Source organism: Miniopterus natalensis, chromosome 3, assembly GCF_054644295.1.
Source record: "Miniopterus natalensis isolate mMinNat1 chromosome 3, mMinNat1.hap1, whole genome shotgun sequence".
In the NCBI taxonomy this organism is placed as follows: domain Eukaryota; kingdom Metazoa; phylum Chordata; class Mammalia; order Chiroptera; family Miniopteridae; genus Miniopterus; species Miniopterus natalensis.
Genome location: NC_142083.1, coordinates 32,837,440 through 32,851,791, shown reverse-complemented (window position 1 = coordinate 32,851,791; position 14,352 = coordinate 32,837,440). Strand labels below are relative to the sequence as shown.

Genomic DNA, 14,352 nt, shown 5'->3' with positions numbered 1-14,352 from the left:
GTTTGGCTCAGTAGTTAGAGCATTGGCCGAAAGACTGTAGAGTCCTGGGTTCAATTCTGGCTAAGGCACATACCTCGGTTGTAGGCTCATCCCCTGCCCTGGTCGGGGTACGTGTGTGAAGCAATAAATGCATGTGTCTCACATTGACGTTCCTCTCTCTCCCTCTCTCTCTCTCCCTCCCTCCCTCCCTCCCTCCCTCCCTCCCTCCCTCCCTTCCTCCCTCCCTTCTACTCTCTCTGAAAAGCAATGGAAAAAATATCCTCAGGTAAGGATTAAAAAACAATAGAATGCACTGACAATATGTACCGTGCTTCCATTATATAGTGTATCATCCAAACTAGAACACTTTTGAGAGTTAATTAATAGACATTAATAATAATTACACAAGGACAACAAATGTAAAACTAGGATGTCCCCAGCCAACTATGGCAAAGGGTCACCCTAGTAATTTCCAACTTTATTACCTTCTTCTGATCTACCTCCCATCTCATTTTCCCTGGTATGAATCATAATCCATTTCAATCATATTTCAATATGTACACTTTTGCTAAATAATAATAGTATTAAATAAGCAAAAGAAAAGGTTAAATATTGCTGCTTACTTCCCTTCACTTAAGAATGTTACCATCTTTCTTTGAGTAACAAAATTGCTTTTTTCTACTTCTTAAGCTGACACAATAACTTCACTTTTTTTCTATAGTATTTTGTCTTAAAAAGCTGTTTAGCATAAAATCTGCCATGAAAATAGCCAATACATAGGCATCAAGCATAATCAGAAGTATAGTAAGAGGCTAAATGCTCTGCTCTAAAATGCTATGTTATATAAAAACTGTTTTTTAGTTAAGCAGCATGTCATTTCTTTTTCAAAGTAAGAGTAAATCATTGTTGATGATGACCATATCATAATCAGAATACTGGATAAGTCTCACCCAAATCTGGTTTCATCAGTATTTGGAAAATGATATTTCTCAGTTGGATTTTCTAAAATAATTCTGGATATACTTTCACACTCATACTTTCCTCCATTATTTTCTGGGAATTGGCTGCAAATTTCCTTCAAAACTGCTGATCTAAATAATAACATATTTTTAATGTTTTCTCTCTCTTCTGTTTTCCCTAGTCTAATTCCTTTGTTTATGTATCATTAAATTAATGTCAATCATCATATCAATCATACAATATTTTAGTTTTCTTCATTTTTAATTTTCTTCTTCTTCCAGTTTTTCTCTAAAATGGACACTAAATTTCTCTTCCTTCTACCTCTGAAGCTCCCTCTGAGGGTTATTTTTTCTTATACAAAACTTTATATAGTATTTTTTCATATCTCCTGCCATACAGCCTATCAAACTATTAATAGAAATGTCACTTTCCTTCCAAAGGGTATGTACTTTTTTATGTAGAAATAAATATGTAGAGAAGAAACAGTTTTCAAATATTTATTTTACAACTTTCAACACAATTTTTCTTTTTCAGTCTTGATATTTTATTTCACTTACCTGATTTCCGGCCACCCTACCTCATAGATAACTGATATTTCTCTTTTGTCTTCTGAAGTGATGAGACATAGCCAATAAATTTTTTCTCATCAATATTATCATCTCATCAATATTATCTTCTTTCAGAAAAGTTGTGGCACTGACATTACAATTTACTGACTCATGACCTTGGACAAATTATTTATTTTCTATGTGCAATAGTTCATGATCTATAAAATGGAATAATAAGCCCTATCTTATCTATTTCATTGGGTTATTGGGGGCACCAAATGTACATGAAAGCACACTATGAACACCAAACAAATAATAGATACCTTTTTTCTCTTTTATGTAATACTTTTCATTATCATTAATAAAATATCATAAGCCATATTCAATGTATGCATACTTGGCTCTATAGTATGCATACTTTAGGTTACATATTGAATGCAGAGTCTATTCTCTATACAGCCTATAACCTATAAGAGGAAATAGATATAAACTCATCACATTTTATATCAAGTCATTAATTCAGATGCCAAAACTTCAGAAATTTGATAACTGAGACACTGGCTACATTTTACACTATGAGAAAGCATTGCTAGGCAAACCAGAAGTGTTAATTTCAGGGCAAATGTTTGGCTTATTTAAAGAAAATAAGCTTTTAAAACTGTAGAATCTGAGAATTTCGTAGTGGCTAAATAAGCAGGAATGGGCCTTGGAGGTCATCTAGTTTCTAATTTTACAGGTGAGGGAACTCAGGTTTGAAGACTTGCCCAAACTCATACTACTGGTTAGTGGCAGAAGCATAATTACAACCCAGTTTCCCCCCAGTTCAGTTCAGTATGTGTTCAACTATACCACATTGCTGCCACATAGTAATCCAAGCAATGAACAACCAGAAACCACCAAAGAAATGTTTGACAGATAGAACTACTTAAAATTTTAAAACTTCTATTTGCAAAAGACACCACAAACAAAGTTAAAAGACGTGAAAGTTTGAGAGAAATATAACATATATAAGAAATAATAGCTGATATCCATAATATAAAAAGAGCTCTTTAAAATCCAGAAGCAAATAATCCATAGAAGTATTTTTTTGACATTCAGTATTATTTTATATTAGTTTCAGGTATACAGTGAAGTGTTTAGATAATCATATCATTTACAAAGTATCAAGTAACTCACCTGGCACCATAGTTATTAGAATATTATTGACTATATTGCCTATGCAGTACTTTACATCCCCATGACTGTTTTGTAACTACCAATTTGTACTTCTTAATTCTGTCACCTCTTTTTTCACCCAACCCCTCTATTTCCCTTCCCTCTGGCAACCATCAATTTGTTTTCCAATAGAAGTATTTACAAAAGACACAAACCAGCATTTCACAAAAAAGAAATATGAAGAGGAAATAAAAATCAGGTGGGGAGCAACCCTATTTAAAAACCAGAGGAGCCCTAGCCAGTCGGGCTCAGTGGTTAGAGTGTCGGTGTGTGGACTAAAGGGTCCTGGGTTTGATGCCAGCCAAGGGCACTTACCTCGGTTGCAGGCTTGATCCCTGTTGGGGCAGGTGCGGGAGGCAACCAATTGATGACACATTGATGTCTCTCTCTCTCTTTCTCTCCTTTCCACTCTCTCTGAAAAGCAATGGAAAAGGTATCCTCAGGTGAGGATTGAAAAACATACACAAAAACACAGGATAACTGAAACTCTCGCTAGCTTTTGCTGTTTTATTGTAGTTGGGGTGGTACCTTTTCAGCTCTCTCAAGGAGCGAAAGAACTAAAGGTGCTCCTATGACCTTGACAGAAAGGGAAGTGAACCAACTTGATGACAAATAAATTGTAATTAAATTGGCTTAATCATGGTCCCAGGAACTAGACACAGAGTCTCTCTGATGCCAGTGTCCATCAGTGTCTGCAGGGAAGCTCAACAACAACACCTCGAAAGGGCCAGGCCTGGGCACACACTAGTGGACTCCTCTTTGGGCATATTCCCCTAGGCTAGGCCCCAGCCTTCTGGATATGTATTTGCTACAGTGTGCCCAAATTCCACTGATTACATACTTCGGAAATCATGGATTTTAAGATTTTAGTTTCCTCAAATAAGGGCAAGATGGCAACAAACTGTCCTAGCAAATCAAAAGTGCTATAATGAGTTTAAGGCCCTGAAAGGAATTAACTTCCAGACTCCCCCAGACTCATGGACTAGGGTTCTGTTGGGGCTGGAGAATCCTGGGAAGGACCCAAGGAGGTAAGTGCAGGAGGAGCCATAGGAAAGAGGAAACAGAAGAACGCCTCTCCTGCCTCTTTGTAAGGTGAAGTCTCTCCACTTTTCACATCTCCCTGGACTTGCTTCCTGGAGACTATTATAAAGACAAATGGAGAAAAAATATGGGATCAGGCAGAAGAAGTGGAGAAAGATAAAAAAGTAGGCTTAAAATTTATTTTAAAAGACTAACACAAGACTTAAAACTAGGATCTGAAGTAAAAAAAATTATGTTCAATGACCTGTGAACTATCTCTTGGCCTCCTGCATCCTAAAGGGTGTCTCACTTCTGCTGCCTTAATGTCTCAGAAGTTTGGTGTCTTCACCTCAGATGCCGCTTCGCCGTCCACAATCCTACAGGCAGTGGTCTTTCAGGTGGATTGCATGGAGTGGCTGTTGTCCAGGGCATCACCAAGATGGAAGTCCTCCCCTTCTTCTGGCAGGTGGTGGTAGGTGGTGATCTTAGCCTCCAGCTCGACCCTGATGTTCAGCAGGCCTCATACTCTTGGGCCTGGTGCTGCCCCTCTTGCCCAGGCCTGGGCCAGTTCTAACTCCAGGTGCAGCAGGATCCTGTTGAGCTGCTCTATCTGCATGGCATAGTGTGTTTCCACCTCGCTCAAGCTGTTCCCCAAGCTGGCCTTCAGATTCCTCATCCTGTCCAGGTCAGTCTCCAAGGACTAGACAATAAGTCTCAGCTCCATGAATATCATCTCAGCAGCTCCTACCTCAGTGGTCTGCAAGGTGACCACTGTGGTGCTCTCCTCAATCTGCTGGGCCCAGTACTTGTCTCAATTCTTCTGAGCCAGCTTATCCTACCGGGCCCATGATCTTACTGAAGTCCTAAGATTTGGGGGCATCCAACTCCACAGTCAACCCTGAGTTGGCAATCAGGTTGTGTGGACCATTTACTTCCTCCTGTGCTGCTTCTTCATGAAGATCAACTCCTCCTTGAGAGCCTCCATCTTGTCTCCAGCTGCAGAAGAGTGATATTGGTGTCATCAGTGACCTTTTAGAGCCCACTGATGTCACTCTCCACAGACTGGCGCATGGCCAGCTTCATCTCATACTTGACTCTGAAGTCATCAGCAGCAAGACAGGCACTGCCAATCTCTAGAACAATGCAGGCATTGTCCATAGAACTTGCAAACATCTGAGCCCTCAGGTCCTGGGTGGTTTTGAAGTAATGCCCCATCTCTGACCTGGGGTCCCTTCTTCTCCAGGTGTTCCCGGATTTTGCTCGCCAGTCTCTGATTAGCAGCCTCCAGGCTCCTCATCCTCTCCAGGTAGGAGGCTAGGCGGTCATTCAGGCGTTGCATAGTCTCTTTCTCACTCTGGATGCCCCTATGCCTGCCACACCCCAGGCCATCCCTGCAGCCAGGCCCCAGACCCTCTGTGGAGCCCAGAGAGCTGGCAGCACTGCCAGCAGCGCAACCTGAGAAGAAAGCTCACTATGTTGGACTGCTTCTTCCTCCATAGCCACTGGATGTGCTTGTAAGGGCCACCTTGGCTTGCCTTTGAGCTGATGGCTGCGGCCAGACCAGTAAAATATTTCTAAGAGATTAAAATAATTTTGTGGGAAACACGACAGATGAAGGGAGAGAGATAATGGGAGTTAAAAAAAAATCACTGAAAAGAGCAAGTAGAAAAAAATTTAAGGCTCTCCTAAAAGCCAAGAATGAAATTGATTTCAATATACTATATATAAGGGGAAAAGTTTAAATAAATAAAAGATGAATAACATTGACATTGAGTAAAGATAAACTAAAAAAAAAATAAATCTATAATATAAAATAAAATAGTTATGAATTAGTTAAAAAGAAAGAAAACTGCTAAAGACCATTCTGTTTCTGAGTGAGTCTGGTATCCCAGGGCACAGGGTCCTGCTTCACCAAGAGCCTCTGAGGTAGAGAATCAGTGGAACAGAGGGTGACTCTGACTGGAAACACTCTGAGGCTCAGGGCTCCCCACTGTTCTCAGCTACCTTTGGAAGCAAGTAGCTGACTTCTACAGCTGATCCAAGCAGCCCGGCGCGGCCCCTGTAAACCTCTCCCAAGCCTCTGACCCACTCTCCTTCTTCCATGCATCCTTATCAGGACAATAAATTATGGTGCCAGTTAATAGATAACCTGCCTGCACAAGATCACCTTGCCAGAAAGTTGTAGAACTGGAACATGAACCCAGCAGCCTGAGACAGAGTGTCGATGCCATTAAATCCTGTGTTGCCCCGTGACTACTTTAATGCCTGTACCAACAGATTTTCTGCATCATATATATGCCAACATTTTCACTTTTAATCACTGGGTTTTTTTTCATAATTCACAACCTTCTATCGAATAAAAACAAAAGCAGTTTTGATTTCATCTTGAAATACTTCCTGTTTCTTTGTCTTCCTCTTCGCCTTTGAAACAAAAACTACCTCCTTTCTTCTGTTTTTCTCTCTCTATTATAAAGGTAAGGTGTATGCATTGCAGAAAATAAAGGACTCACTAAGTATGCAAAACAAGAGGGAAATATTCCACCAAGTACAAACTACTAAAAATAGGACCCTGGTAATGGTGCTATTCAAGTGCCTGAGCATTACTGAGGAGAGGAGGTGATTTCAAGGCCTTTTCTCTAGAACGCAGCGCTCATTTTTGTGGAGCAGGAATCAGTGATGGTGCTAGATTCATAACTAGAGTCACATCTTCTGTATTCATGGGATTGAATATAAAAAAATAAGCCATTCCAACTTGGTCCTGCAGAAGTTTACCTTGCAACGATGATACTGTGTTGTCTCTTAATCTCGCTTATAATCACTTCATCTCATTTTACCAAAAACCATCTGTGCTGGGATCTTGCTGATAATCATTCTTTACACACGTCTAAAGTAGTTTAACAGAAGTAAAGTGAGCACGGCTTCCACACTGATAGGTTACACGGTGTGTAGTATTTTGGCGGTCATCTCTTTTCCTTCAGTGTATAGGACTCACTGATGCTTCAGTGACTAGTAGAGAAGGTAGTTTAAGAATCATTACCAACATAAATTTCCATCCACAGACCCTACCTTTTACTTTCTCACACCACCTTAAAGTCTTTTGTGTTGAAAAGTATGTAATAGCCCTAAAAGTAGGTATTATGTTTCATCTGTTGCTCCAAAAGAAACGAAAATTGGACTACTAACCCGCTGTGTAATCCCCGCACAGACTACAATGCCTTCCAGTGGGAAGCAGGCTCCGCCAAGCGCAGGGAGGACTGCAATTCAAACAGTACGGGGTAAAGTTCAGCATTTGTTCCATTCACAGAACTCCCACTGACATCAACGAGGGCTGTGTGTGGAGTAGAATTTCTTTTCCAGTTCAGTGGTTTCTGTAATGCCTTCTCTTTTCCAGAACATATCACACAAAGAATGTAATAAAGAAAATATATGTACTCCTCCTTTTTTCTTTCTTCCAGGCGTACTCTTGATTTCAATAAAATATCATCTACCAAAAAAAACATTTTCCTTACAGGACATGATTTAGAAGGTAAATAAGCCATTTTGCTGAGAATGTAAAGACTCATTCTAGACTCATCTGTTTGTAATTTTTGAGAATTTTTTTTTTTTTTGGCCTGTGATATAATAATCACAATTCAATTCAGTCAATAGCCTTTGAACCTCTGAAATTTTATGCCCTATGATATATCATAATCGACTGATCGGGAACATGGAGTTCTTAAAAGTTATTAGGCCAACTTATCTGGAGTTAAGTATCATTTCCACATATATACATAGGTAGATAAAGGCTGCTAAAGAGAAAAAAGTGAAGGCATTGAATTTTATATAATTGTAGGAAGGACAGGCAATCAAGATTTGAGAAGAGTTTGAACAATGTAATTTTATTGTTAAGTAATTCAATAACATTAATTGGAAACAAATAAAGTGTTTTAATAAATGAATATTCATAATTTATAATTAGCCTATTGTTTATGTGACTTGTAATTTTAAGGGAAAAGAAAATATTAGAAATTAAAATATTAAATTTCTTTTAAAGGAAAGAAAATATTAGGTTTCTTTCTTTGAATAGTCATAGTAATTATCTGATTAACATTTTTATCAATTTGGGAAATTGCATATTAATTTAAATTGCAAATTAATTTTAGTGTCTAACATAATGTAAGGTCACTTTGACTTTTAAGATTTAAAAAGAAAATCTGAGGTTTCTTATAGATTCAAATCTGGTGTATGCTTTGCTTAATCTTCAGAAATATTTTAAAACAGATGGGATTCTGAACATCAATAGTATTCTAAAAAAAGCTTTGGCATGATGTATTCATACTTCACATAAGGGAGTTGCTCTTAGTTTTCTGTTGCTCAGGAAAATTTTTAAAAAGGCAATCTGCGAACGAAGAAAGCTGACAGAAAATAAAAACAGAATGGAAAACAAAATAGGGACCCTGGCCTATATAATAGCTTACTCCCTGTTACCTCCATCCATTACCCAACTGCAACGTTTTGGAATGAATTTTAGTTTCTGCAGAGGCTCCACTCCTCCTTCAAACTGTATCCGTGCCAGGCCTTTCAGAAACTCATGAGGTCATACCAACTACGATTTATTAATAGTGTGCTCAAATAGTAAAAAATTCTGAGGATTCAAAAAACTCTCAGAAATTACCAACATTTGCAGAGAATCTATCATGGACCCAGGACTGGGCCAGGCATCTCACAAGCGATGTCTCATAAGGTAATTTAAGAGATCCCAAGTTATGACGTTTTAGATAAATCTATAGGGTCTATGGGAATTTCAGAAAGAATCAGTTGCTATGTGGTCCCAGGAATCAGAAAAGCCCCCACTTATGAATAGCCATGATAGATAAGCTGTCAATTCTTTTGTGGTCTTTTGAGTTGGGGACTATTTACCAGATGTATGGGATGATGTGGCAGTTTTAAAATATGTCCACAAGTTTTTTGACAGTCCTTTCCCCAAAAGTGCAATCTATGAACTTTCTCCTTGAAAATGGGCTGGCTTTTGCTTTTGCTTCAACCAATGCCCTACAGAGGAAATGGCATTAGGTGACTTCCCAGGTGAGGGCATAAAGGGCAACATGCTTCCACTTTGTTCACTGGGATACGAGCTTTTGAAGACATTAGGCTATAGGCAAGCATTCTGTCTGCCCTGAGGCCGTCACGTGTGAGAAAGGTCAAATTAACCCTCACGAGAGATCAGAGGGAGAGGCCCTGTGACTACACGCAGGAATTGAGCAAGAAAGAGTTGCTTGGCCATTCCCAAGCCTTCCTTCCCCACTCTGCCTGCACCTCTGTTACCGCTACAGCCACCATCACACGGGGAATTTTGAGGGCCACAACTGCCCAGACAAGCCCTTCCCATATTTCCCACCCAAAGAAAATATGAGATATAATGATTATTGCATCTAAGTCAGTAAAGTTTGAGGTGATTGTACTACACAGCAATAGTAACCGGAACAGATAGTACCCAGATTCAACACAATAAAATTTGTCCCACATTTGCTCATCTGTTCCTCCTTTTTTCTTTGCTGAAATATTTTAAAGTGAATCCCAGACATTGAGTCATGTCAAGTGTCATATGATACTTCAGTATGAATAGCTAAAAAGAATGGACATTTTCTTACATAACCAAAATGTCAGCTCTGGGAGCAGGGGTGTTGGGGGTGTGTGTGGAGGGATTGAGCAAAAAAGAGAGAGAACTCATGGACATGGACAACATGGTGGTGATTAGGGGTGGGGGGTGGAGTGAAAGAGGGCATAGAGGGGATAAATGGTGATGGAGAGAATTAAGTAAACAAGTAAATAAAAAATTTTTAAGTGTCATTATCACACTTAACAAAATTAATAATAATTCTCTGGCATCCTCTAATGTCCAGACCATAATCAAATTTCCTGATTGCCTTTCAACCAAAGGCTTCATTCAATGATGACTGTTGCCTAAATCAAGCATTTCATCAATGCTACTGGGTTGTCATTGCTTCTAGGCCTCTTCAGTACCCAGCTACTGCAGAATCTCTAGGGTCTGGGGAGGGGACCAGGGCTTGGGTAAGGCCTGAGTTTAAGAAACATAGTCACTTCACCCATTCTCCCTTCAATTTGGAAGCTTAAAGTACACTTCGATAGTATAATCCCATGGCAGCGCACAGGTCCTCGGACCCAGTCCTTACCTCTTTCTCATCCGCCAAAGTTCTCGGGAGCGAGTTCTGGGAAAGGGTTGGTAGACCTGGGCCCCACTAGGCTTTTGCGGCATGGCTTAGAGCTCCTGCAAGGACCCTGGAACCAATCCATTCTCTTAGATGCCACTATGAATTTCAATTCTGAACGAGACATGTGGCCACACTCTACATGGATTATTAATAAGAGCACATTTCTTTGGGCCTTTTCAATGGACCCTTCAGACGCTGAAGACTCACGTTTGGGATGCAGTCAGTAAGTTGCCTACGGCTGAAGTGCAGGCGAGCAGCCATGAAACGCACGTGTCTCTACAGGGAGCCTGCTTACAACGCTGCAGTGTGTTGACTTAATTTTCCCAAATAAAATTTAATTTATTCGTTTAAAAAAGAAGGAATGCTGTTTCCTGAGCTGTTGAGACAAATGTAAATTAAAGAGCATGACGAGTTCACTCCCGAAAGAAATGTGAAAAGCAATTTGAAATGATCAATATTAAGCATACTTTCAGTATGAGGAGGAGGAAAGTAAGGTTCATGCCAAGAATTTGCCCAGCCATGCAGAACCCTGAAGTCTGAGCGTGCAAGGAACTCAGTGAATCAGGGTCAAAGGAGGATAATGAACTAGGCCTTTGAGGTGTAAAAAGAATATATAAAAATTGGACAAACATGCAGAAAGCAAAAAAATCTAGAGGCCTGACCCTCTCGGAGTCCAACAGATTTGACGTTGAGAATATTTTCCACACTTAGTTAAGACTCCATGACAGGTTCTCCATTTGAATTCCCACTGCCCATGTATAAGCCTTGGCCATTGTATAAATTACTGCCACTAGACATTTGCACTTGAAAAGAGGGGGTGTCTGCAACTGCCAACCGTGAACCAGGAGCAGGAAGTGCGTGGTCAGTCACCGCTATCCGGGTTCACGGAGGGAAGCGTGGAATAGGGAACCGAAACAGGTAAGCCCCAAATCACTCACGCTTCAGTTTGAAATATATTTGTTAATTGTGAATTGCTTCTTTTTTAAATCCTCATTTAGGCCAGAATTTCTCAACTTCAAGACTACTGACATTTTGGGCCTGATAATTCTTTGTCATGGGTACCCTGTGCATTGTAGGATGTTACCAGCATCCCTGGCTTCTATCATTAGATGCCAGTTGTGACAACCAGAAATGTCCCCCCAGGGAGGCAAAATCAGTCCCGATTGAAAACCACTAATTTACACCAAAATCAAAATTAGTTTGTTACTTCTGCTGGTGCACACCACCTGGATGGTAGGAAAAGTGGCCTCAGGGGAGTACAGGAAGAAGCTGGCCTAGGGCAAAGGAAATTGAATGCAGATGATCAGCAAGTCATTTATGGAAATTAAATATAGGACTGCGAGGGCCATATTAGGACCAAGGTTCTCAATTGGTAGACAGTGAGTGACTGAGGTTGATATAAAAATCATAGTTATAATCACCTTCCAGCAAGCAGACCCCAGCCACTGAATATCACATCAAGTATTCCTTGTATAGAACTGCATGAGTTGGTACACGCTGTGCAACTGAGAGCTCGATTATGTTTCATTCACTAACAAGTGGTCCAGCAGAAAGGCTGCCGGGGGCTTGGGTCATGCAATGAAATCTCAAAAAGCACACCGGGCCCAAGGAGATAGAGGGGATGACTTAGAATTATAAGAAAGAAGGAGGCACTTCTAACAAACATTAATTTGATGGTGTTTCTGATGCATTCGGGTGATGAATAGTTTAGCCTTCTTTACATGTTTTGTATGTATTTTATGGACAAAAGTCTTATTTCTCTCAGAAAGTCTTAAGCAGGATGATACAGATTTAGGGCTCTGAAAATGCGAGCTACAAAATACAGGCTAAACCGCCTCGCGCTCCCTTCCGGTCACTACGCACCCCAAGGATAAGGACGAGGCTGACTTCTGCCAGCACAGGGAGCTTTGGTTCTGAGCTTCACCTAAGTGGAATAATACAACGGGCGCATTTTGTGGCTGGCTTCTCGCACTGGACCTTATTTTGGGAGCTTCGTCCAGGCTGCGGTGAGATAGCTGTAACTTGTCCTGTTCACTGCTCCATATTATTCCAATGAGTGAATGTATCTCCATTAATTTCTCTCCCGCTTGCTTGCTTTCAGTTTGGAATTACTAAAATAGTGATTCTCTGAACAAAACTCAAGCTAAAAAAGGCATATTTTTTAGAATATGAGAGAGAGAGAGACATCGATTGGTTGCCTCCGGCACGTGCCCAGGCCCAGCCCGGCTAGTGGAGAAAAGTTGTCTTAATCTCATTTACTAAGCGGGGTGCAAATGGACGGCGGCTTGAAGGGGGCGCTTGGGGTCTGATAGGAGGAAAAGCCTAACTATAAAGAGGCATCTCTATTAGTCATGTTTACACACTGAGGACAATGTACTGTCTTTTGAAGCTGAAAAATTCAGAGGGCAGGTTGGCCTCAGACATTAGGGGGAAATGAGGCAAAACCAGAACAGAGGTAAAGCCTTGGGGATGCGCCCCGCCTCTCCACCCTCACCCCTCGCCACCTCCTCCCCCTGGGGTGCAGCCCCTCCGGCCTTCCCACTCCCGGAGCTCACCACCTTCGCCAGCTGGCTCCCGTTCTCGAGTCCACTCCTCTGGGACACCCCAAGAACGCCTATGAGCCCCGAGACCCGGGCTAAGAAACCCTCCGGGTGCTTCCAGAGCGCCCGCTCCTTCCGCCCATTGTCCATTATTTCACCGCACTGTACTCACGCGACTGCCCCGCTTCCCACACAAGACTCTCAGGCCCGAAGACAGGGACCACGTGCATGTGCTCACAGCTGCACCCCAGACCCTAGCACAGGGCCCGCAATAAATAAGCACTCACGGCCATTAGAGGCGTATGCAGAAGAAAGGAACTATTCCTCCTTGCGTGTTGAAAAATAAGATTATCCTATTTGGTAACAGAAGCTCCCCTGACAGGAACCACGGAAGAGGGACCTTATCAGTTTAATTTATTAAAGTGTGTTAATATAGTTTTGTCTATGAATATTGTCTTTACTGAATTCCTGGAAGGAAGGCATTAGAATGTTTCCCTTGGGCTGAGGGAGTATTTATATTCAGGACACACATTAAGAAGGCTGGCTCTGCTGCTGGAGAATTCAGTAGTTTAAGAATACCTGGACATCTGATTCATTTGATTAGGACTTTATTAAAGTTTCCTGACAGTCACATTTTGCTTGCCACCAAGCTTTCTCTTATAGTGCCTACCTCTGCAAAAAATATTCCAGAATAATCTCTTTCCAGGTTATATGATTTTTATCCAAACATGAGCACATGGCTTTTACCCCTGAATAAAGTGGTATGAACTTCAATTTTCACAAAATTATACATTGTAGTTCCTCAATTTTAAGACACCAAAGATTTTTTTCTCTCCTTTTTAGGGAAAAAAATATGAAATTACATGTAGCCAACAATTTAAGACTCACCACAATTTCAGATACATTATAATATGAAAGACTCAATGTCTTAAATACACACATACACATGTAAGCATATATACATTTGGAAGAAAGAACTGAAGAAAATATAGCAAAATATTAAGGTTGGTGAGATGTGGGATTATGGCTAATTTTTGTTTTATTCTTTCATATTTTCCATTGTTTCTACATGTAGGGGGGATATATTTTTTTGCATAATCAACAAAAATTAACACTCTTTTCCTGTTAGTGGGAATGCAGACTGGTGCAGCCACTGTGGAAAACAGTATGGAATTTCCTCAAAAATTAAAAATGGAACTGCCATTTGACCCAGTGATCCCATTTCCAGAAATATATCCGAAGAAACCCGAAACACTAATTTGAAAGAATATGTGCACCCCTATGTTCATTGCAGCATTACTTACAATAGCCAGGATCTGGAAACAGCCCAAGTGCCCATCAGTAGATGAGTGGATAAAGCTATTTACACAATGGAATACTATGCAGCCATAAAAAAGAAAGAACTCTTACCTTTTGCGACAGCATGGATGGATCTGGAGATTATTATGGTAAGTGAAGTAAGCAGTCAGAGAAAGACAAGAGCCATATGATCTCACTTAGATGTGGAATCTAACAAACAAAATAAACTGATGAACAAAACAGAAAGAGGGGCATGGATGTATGGAACAGACTGACATCTGTCACAGGGGAGGGGTTTGGGGGACCGGATGAAAGGTGAAGAGATTTAACAAAAGAAGTTTTATATATGTAAAATCATATATATGTAACACATAGACACAGACAACAGAGTGGTGATAGCCAGAGGGAAAGGGGGATGGGGTAAGTGGAAGTAGGCAAAGGAGGGGATAAATGGGGACGGAAAAGGACTTTGCTTTGGGCAATGGGCACACGATGCAGTGTGTAGATAATATTTTGTTGAGCTGTATATTTGAAACTTGTATGGTTTTGTGAACCAATGCCACTTCAAACAATTCAATT

The 14,352-nt window shown here is 40.6% G+C and overlaps 1 pseudogene; it reads right to left on the bottom strand.

Annotated features, from left to right (window-relative positions):
- Positions 1-4,042: 4,042 nt before the first annotated feature.
- On the bottom strand, positions 4,043-5,219 carry LOC107529300 (keratin, type I cytoskeletal 18 pseudogene; annotated as a pseudogene).
- Positions 5,220-14,352: the final 9,133 nt, after the last annotated feature.